Here is a 9,132-nt window from a genome sequence, read left to right on the forward strand (position 1 = left end):
ATGTTTCTCTTCTGTCTATTTATAGTCTTTTCTTCAGGATTAATTTTAGGGCAAGGTCGCCATCTTGGCAGATCTTCCTACATAGGTTAGACACAAACTTAGCACTATTTATAAATGCATGTGAAATTATTTTTTCACCTATAAATATGATGAATAATTTAAATTAAATGATGATTATGCTCCAACCCACCCCCACACACAGAGATCCCAAATGTCATCACTCTTATCTCTTTTCTTCTATTTAAAAATCAATTCCTAATAAGTCCATTCTTTTTTTTTTTTTTGACATCCTAACCCTATCAGCCTGTGTCGATCATTCACTGCCTCCCTGGCAAGAGCTCCACTGGCCACATTCCTAACAGGATTTTGACAGGTCTGAGGATATCAATCATGTTTATTAACATTTATTTTTGCCTTTAGCCTGTTAAGGATTTGCTAATTCAAGTGACTTTTGAAAAATCTTCTAGCTCCAATCAGTCACTGGCATAAAATTGTCCATGTTGTTTCTGATATGGTAGTAACTTTCCTCTCAGAACCATTTGAAACTGTCATTTTCTCAGTCCTCAGTCCCAAAGCTTCCTCAGAATTGGCCAGATTCACTGAGTACAAAATGGTTTTTTCAAGTCATACCCCATTAACTGAATTGCTTCCCAGGCACACTCCCTCTCAGTTAGCTTAGGAAAGTTGTGTAGAGGAAACAGTGCTAAACTCGAGGGTCAGATTCTTATCTGTGCTCTTCTAAAAACTAGATGTCTGACTATAGCCAAATCACTTCATTGTCCTCAGTTCTTTCACCTACAAAATAGGGCTAAAATAGGAAAGATTGACATAAGTCATAAAAAATGTCCCAAAAAGCGCCCACATATTTCTCCAGACTAATTAATGTTGCTTTCTGCTGACTCCTTCAAGCTGTTCTTTATTCTCCTCCTACAATTCAGTGCATCTCACACCTCAACAAGCAGTGTGGCTGGACATCCCTATAGATAACTTTCACCAGCACTAAATCATATACTTAAAAAATTAATCAAAGATTTACCCATTGCCCAAAATACATAAGAAATTCAAACTTCAGAGAGTTTTCTATTGTCATAATTTAGCAACCCCCATCTCTAACTTACAAGCAGAATCATCATTAAAAACTTCATTATGGTGAAGCTTCCAGCATTATTAGGACCATCATCTCTAGTGAGTTCAGAAATCTTAAGAAATATATATCTTAATGTTTTCATTTAACCTTGGCCAATGAACCAGACATCAGAGTACCCTGCTTTCTTGGTAATGCTTTTAGAAATGCATTGAATTATTTTGAAAGTTCTTAAACAAAGTTTAGGTTCATTAGTGTAAATTTGGGTCAAAGGATGACATTGGTTCCTATTTTAGTAAAGGCAACTGCCTGTTTCAAATACGACTAAGCTGAACTGCTACACCGAGTTCAGTATGCCAGGCTCTTAGCATAAAGCAACTATTATTGCAAGTAATTATGCTGCTTTTTCAATAGCATAATGCTTGGAGATTCTGGAAAGTGCAGAGAGAGTTTCCTAACCGTTCACAAATGACTGGATTCATGAGAGCATTGGACCAGTACTTTCATCAAAGTTAAACCAGAAAATCTCAGCCAAGCAGTCTCCAAGCACACTGTTTCTCTTTGGAGTTTCTCTCCCCAAGCGATTCTTCAGACCAGCTCCTTGACTTCCAACACCAAAGATATTTTTAAATCCATGCTTCCAAGTTATGATTTTTGTGTGATGCTCTCTGACTACAAATTTAAGGAAATTAATAACTGTCTAGTGATTTTAATAGATAAAATGTGCATGCTGTCTATAATATTTGGACTCCCATTCTTATTCCTGAAATTTGTAAACTCCAGAATTTCCTTATCTTTGCTTAAATTGCCTCCTTGAGAGAGTGTGTGTATGTATGTGTGTATGCTTGTGTGTATATATATATGTGTGTGTGTATGTGTGCATGTATATATATATAGATACATAATATAGATAGATAGATAATATATATATGGATATGCATAGCTATACCACATTATGTGCATGCTCAGTCGCTTCAGTTGTGTCTGACTCTGTGTGACCCTATGGACTGTAGCCCACCAGGCTCCTCTGTCCATGGGATTCTCTAGGCAAGAATACTGGGGTGGGTTGCCATGCCCTCTTCCAGAGGCTATATCACATTACATACACACTATTTAGTGTAGGCCAGAAGTTGAGAAACATTTTATATCAGAGGCCAGATAGTAAATATTTGTCACAAGTATTCTACTCTACCATTGTAGCTCAGAAGCAGTCACAGAAAATAAATACATCAATGAATGGACGTGGCTGTGCACCAAGATAACTTATTTAGGAGACATTCAGTCCATGGGCTGCAGTTTGTCAACGCCTTGCCTTGCCAGCCTTTCCATTAAAAAAAAAAAAAAAAAAATCTGAGCAATTGTGTAACTAATCTAAAAATGGGTTAGGTTTTTATTTAGCAAAGTATTAGACTCTCGCTAAAGAGAGGCTGTTTTGTATTTTTATTTCAACACAAGCAAGTAGAGATGCATTTTGGATTTCTATTTTTCTCGTAATGATTGGAAATGCAAACATTTTTGCTAAAATGCAATAATCACTATCATTTATATGACTTTCAAATTTATAAATTTCTTTGATCTTTATTTCATCTTATCAGCAAAAGAACACTAATACAACAGCTGAGTTGTTTGGTTTCTTTTCTTATTTTGTAGCTGAGGAAAGTAAGATTTTCATGATCTACTCAGAAAGTATTAGAGCCAGTATTTGAACTCGGGCCTGACACCAAACCATACAAACTTCACTGTTCCAAAACTAAAGGATAGCAAAAATAGCAATCCTACCGTGAACAATAAGCCTAAGAACCTGTTTGATGAGCTCTGAATCCATCAAGTGAGAATGCCAATCAGTTGACATTTCTTTATTTAACACACGAACCAATACATAAAACTGCAAATCAGCACAAAGGTGCAAATCAACATACAATGTTGTGTATAACAATAATTACGACACATCTGATAATACAATCCCTGATTGACATCTACAAATGTAAATGCACTGGTCATAGCAAACACCCTCTTCCAACAACACAAGAGAAGACTCTACACATGGACATCACCAGATGGTCAACACCAAAATCAGATTGATTATATTCTTTGCAGCCAAAGATGAAGAAGCTCTATACAGTCAGCAAAAACAAGACTAGGAGCTGACTGTGGCTCAGATTATGAACTCCTTATTGACAAATTCAGACTTAAATTGAAGAAAGTAGGGAAACCCACTAGACCATTCAGGTATGACCTAAATCAAATCCCTTACAATTATACAGTGGAAGTGAGAAATAGACTCAACGGATTAGATCTGATAGACAGAGTGCCTGATGAACTATGTATGGAGGTTCATGACATTGTACAGGAGACAGAGATCAAGACCATCCCCAAGAAAAAGAAATGCAAAAAGGCAAAATGGCTGTCTGAGGAGGTCTTACAAATAGCTCTGAAAAGCAGAGAAGCAAAAAACAAAGGAGAAAAAGAAAGATAAACCCATTTGAATGCAGAGTTCCAAAGCATAGCAAGGAGAGAAACGAAAGCCTTCCTCAGTGATCAGTGCAAAGAAATAGAGGAAAACAAAAGAATGGGAAAGACTAGAGATCTCTTCAAGAAAATTAGAGATACCAAGGGAACATTTCATGCAAAGATGGGCTCAGTAAAGGACAGAAATGATATGGACCTAACAGAAGCAGAAGATATTAAAAAGAGGTGGCAAGAATACACAGAAGAACTGTACAAAAAAGATCTTCACGACCCAGATAATCACGATGGTGTGATCACTCACCTAGAGCCAGACATCCTAGAATGTGAAGTCAAGTGGGCCTTAGGAAGCATCACTACAAACAAAGCTAGTGGAGGTGATGGAATTCCAGTTGACTTATTTCAAACCCTAAAAGATGATGCGGTGAAAGTACTGTACTCAGTATGCTAGCGAATATGGAAAACTCATCAGTGGCCACAGGACTGGGAAAGGTCAGTTTTCATTCCAATCCCAAAGAAGGGCAATGCCAATGAATGTTCAAACTACCACACAATTGCACTCATCTCACATGCTCAAGATTCTCCAAGCCAGGCTTCAACAGGACCTGAATCGTGAACTTCCAGATGTCCAAGCTGGTTTTAGAAAAGGCAGAGGAACCAGAGATCAAATTGCCAACATCCACTGGATCATCGAAAAAGCAAGAGAGTTCCAGAAAAACAGCTATTTCTGCTTTACTGACCATGCCAAAGCCTTTGACTGTGTGTATCACAATAAACTGTGGAAAATTCTTCAAAAGATGAGAATACCAGACCATCTGACCTGCCTCCTGAGAAACCTGTATGCAGGTCAGGAAGCAACAGTTAGAACTGGACATGGAACAACAGACTGGTTCCAAGTAGGAAAAGGAGTCCGTCAAGGCTGTATATTGTCACTCTGCTTATTTAACTTCTATGCAGAGTATGTCATGAGAAACACTGGGCTGGATGAAGCACAAGCTGGAGTCAAGATTGCCAGGAGAAATATCAATAACCTTAGATATGCAGGTGACACCACCCTTATGGCAGAAAGCAAAGAAGAGCTAAAGAGCCTCTTGATGAAAGTGAAAGAAGAGAGTGAGAAAGTTGGCTTAAAGCTCAACATTCAGAAAGCTTAGACATGGCATCTGGTCCCATCACTTCATGGCAAACAGATGGGGAAAATGTGGAAACAGTGGCAGACTTTATTTTTGGAGGCTCCAAAATCACTGCAAATGGTGACCGTAACTATGAAATTAAAAGACGCTTGCTCCTGGGAGAAAAGTTATGACCAACCTAGACAGCATATTAAAAAGCAGAGACATTACTTTGCCAACAAAGGTCCATCTAGTCAAGGCTATGGTTTTTCCAGTAGTCATGTATGGATGTGAGTTGGACTATGAAGAAAGCTGGGCACTGAAGAACTGGTGCTTTTGAACTGTGGTGTTGGAGAAGACTCTTGAAAGTCCCTTGGACTGCAAGGAGATCCAACCAGTCAATCCTGAAAGAAATCAGTCCTGAATATTCATTGGAAGGACTAATGCTGAAGCTGAAACTCCAATACTTTGGCCACCTGATGCGAACAACAGACTCATTTGAAAAGACCCTGATGCTGGGAACTATTGAAGGTGGGAGGAGAAGGGGACGACAGAGGGTGAGATGGTTGGATGGCATCACTGACTGGATAGACATGAGTTTGAGTAAACTCCAGGAGCTGGTGATGGACAGGGAGGCCTGGAGTGCTGCTGTACATGTGGTCACAAAGAGTCAGACACGACTGAGCAACTGAACTGAACTGAACTGAATGTAATCACAAATTCAAAATAAGGTTAATCATAACTTAGTCAACTTTTCCTAGTTCCTCCTGGTGATCAATTCCTTTATCTAATTATTAAACAACTATATTCTAATCATACATTTTAGAATTTTTTTAATCTATAAAATTCAGAGGTCTTTGCCTACAGCTCCTGTATTATAGATTTATGTGTCAGAACTTCTGGCACTTCCCCAAGTCTTCACAGAAAGTTGATAATTATTGAAATGATTCTGTTATCATATCTCCTAGTTTTTCCAATACACAAAGTTGAGTGGTGTGTAAGCCTGAGACAGGAATACATTGTGAGCTGCTAAATGATTTCTTTGTAGCTCTTCCCTAAAACTTGTGTCAATTTAATCTCAAACAAGTGAGTGCCAAATTTTGTCATTTGAAGACTGTCTCCTCCAAAAAAATGAAAGAGAAACAAAAACTGAAACACTTCTGCTTTCTCTGCTTTGATTAACTTCAGACCATCGTCTCCAAACAGAAATGTTATCCTTTTTTTTTTTTATTTTTTTACTATAAAGATAATTTGTTTTAAAATTTATTTCTATGGCTTCAGAGTTTTTTAAAAATACAAACTCATTTTCCTTCCTTGCCTCCCAGATCACCTTTGTATTGGTTGTGCAACTTCCATCTACTCATCTAAGATTTATACTTCTGTCCCAGTTACTTCAAAATATGCTTTATAAATCTAAAGGTTAAAAAAGAAAACAGTCAATTTTTTAAATTAATAATCACTGCATTTTTCAAAATTATGGTTACTGTTGGGTAAAGACTGAGGGGAGAGAAAAAATTGGAGTTTGGTATTATTAACATGTATACCCTACTATATATAAAAGAATAATCAACAAGGACCTACTGTATAGCACAGGGAACGCTACACAGTATTCTATAATAACTTGTATGGAAAAAGAATCTGATAAAGAGTAGGTATATCTGTAACTGGATCACTTTCTTGTACACTTGAAACTAACACAACATTGCAAATCAACTATGCTGTGCTATGCTTCATTGCTCAGTCATGTCAAACTCTTTGTGACCCCATGGACTATAGCTCACCAGACTCCTCTGTTCATGGGGATTCTCCAGGCAAGAATACTGGAGTGGATTGCCATGCCCTCCTCTAGGGGATCTTCCCAACCCAGGGATCAAACCCAGGTCTCCCTCATTGCAAGTGGATTCTTTACCATCTAAATCACCAGGGAAGTCCATGAATACTGACGTGGGTAGCGTATCTCTTCTCCAGGGGATCTTCTCTACCCAGGAATCAAACCACGGTCTTCTGGAATTGCAAGTGGATTCTTTACCCGCTGAACTACAAATCAACTATACTTCAATATACAATAAAATTCTTTAAAAGTCACTATGTTTTTCTATAAAAAATCAAATAAAGTTATTTCTTACGATCCTGTGTGTACAATCTCTTAACATAATTGTAGAGCATTTCAGAAGAAAAAAAAAAATACTTTATAACCCCCTCTGCCCCTCAAGTGCTATGTGACTGTGTGTGAAATTCTTGAATTCTGAGTCTTACTGTCTTATTAGAATCATTCTCAAATCAGATCTGAGACAAGGATTTGGGTGCAAGTTCCTTATTTGAGATGGGAGTGGCAGTGGGTGATCCCTGGAAGCACGGTGAGTTAGTGGAGAAGTGGGACAGGGAGGGACAGTTAGTGAGGGATTACTTACAGTAAACCCTCCCACTACACCCAGAACTCTCCCTAAGACTATAGATCACAGTTCAGAACTGTCCCCCTAAAGGGCAGGAAAGCTGCGGTGTTGATCCACCTACTCTAGTCTCTCACTCATGGGGGGGTGCTTCTGAAATGTTAACTCTGCCCCATTACTGCCCCGCCCAAAGATCAAAGGACACCCTCCCATGGCGAGAGACCTAAGAAACTGACCAAGGGCAGGAGAACCAGTGCAAGTTATGTCCCCCCTAAAAGAAAGGCAAAAGCAGAACTTGCTATGCTTAGTTTTCTCCCTTTCTAATGAGGATAAAGATGCTTGCCTCACTTATCAAATGATACAGTTGAAAAAAATTAATCACAAGTAATATTTATGTTTATATACCACTTTATAGCTCTCAATGTATTTTCACAGCATTTTGTAATATATTCTTCACACATTTCTGTTAAGGATACTATACAGTTGACCCTTGAACAAAGCAGAGGTTATGGGTACTGACTAGCAAGCAGTCAAAAATCTGCAAATAAATTTACAGTTGATCCTCTGTGTCCATGGTTCACACACAACCTGAGATTCAACCAGCTGTGGGTTGTGTAGTACTGTAGTATGTATTTTTTTTTAAATCCACATATATGTAGACTCTATGCAGTTTAAGGGTTATTTAAGAGTCAACCATGTATGTATATAAAACGATGGTCTTTGTTTAACACATGAAAATCTGAGGCTCAGATTGGATAAATGATTTGCCTTACATTACAGAACTAGCAACCAGCAAAGATGGGGTTTGAACCAGGTATATAACTATCAGTTCTTGGCTCTTTGCCCAATTGCATGTGTGAACACTTTGCTATGTACAAAGTACTCTTAAGAATATTTGTTGTTGTTTAGTCACTAAGTTGTGTCCAAGTCTTTTGGGACCCAGTGGACTATATCCCACCAGGATCCTGTGTCCATGGGACTTCCCAGGCAAGAACACTGGAGTGGGTTACCATTTCCTTCTCCAGGGGATCTTTCCAACCCAAGGATCAAACCCACATCTTCTGCACTGCAGGTGGATTCTTTACCACTGAGTCACCAGGGAAGCCCTACTCTGAGAATATAAGGCATGGTTATTCCTCAAGAGGGGTCACCAATGAAATAAGACAGTTCAGTTCAGTTCAGTTCAGTCGCTCAGTCGTGTCCGACTCTTTGCGACCCCATGAATTGCAGCACGCCAGGCCTCTCTGTCCATCACCAACTCCCGGAGTCTACCCAAACCCATGTCCATCGAGTCGGTGATGCCATCCAACCATCTCATCCTCTGTTGTCCCCTTCTCCTCCTGCCCCCAATCCTACCCAGCATTAGGGTCTTTTCCAGTGAGTCAACTCTCCGCATGAGGTGGCCAAAGTATTGGAGTTTCAGCTTCAACATCAGTCCTTCCAATGAACACCCAGGATTGATCTCGTTTAAGATGGAATGATTGGATCTCCTTGCAGTCCAAGGGACTCTCAAGAGTCTTCTCCAACACCGTAGTTCAAAAGCATCAATTCTGCGGCGCCCAGCTTTCTTCACCATTCAATTCTCACATCCATACATGACCACTGGAAAAACCATAGCCTTGACTAGACGGACTTTTGTTGGCAAAGTAATGTCTCTGTTTTTAAATATGCTATCTAGGTTGGCCATAACCTTCCTTCCAAGGAGTAAGCGTCTTTTAATTTCATGGCTGCAATCACCATCAGCAGTGATTTTGGAGCCCCAAAAAATAAAGTCTGACACTGTTTCCCCATCTATTTCCCATGAAGTGATGGGACCAGATGCCATGATCTTAGTTTTCTGAACGTTGAGCTTTAAGCCAACTTCTCACTCTCCTCTTTCACTTTCATCAAGAGGCTCTTTAGTTCTTCACTTTCTGCCATAAGGGTGGTGTCATCTGCATATCTGAGGTTATTGATATTTCTCCCGGCAATATTGAGTCCAGCTTGTGTTTCTTCCAGCCCAGCATTTCTCATGATGTACTCTGCATATAAGTTAAATAAGCAGGGTGACAATATACAGCCTTGACGTACTCCTTTGCCT

Source organism: Giraffa tippelskirchi, chromosome 5 (assembly GCF_054371585.1).
Source record: "Giraffa tippelskirchi isolate mGirTip1 chromosome 5, T2T-mGirTip1v1.2.pri, whole genome shotgun sequence".
Classification (NCBI taxonomy): Eukaryota; Metazoa; Chordata; class Mammalia; order Artiodactyla; family Giraffidae; genus Giraffa; species Giraffa tippelskirchi.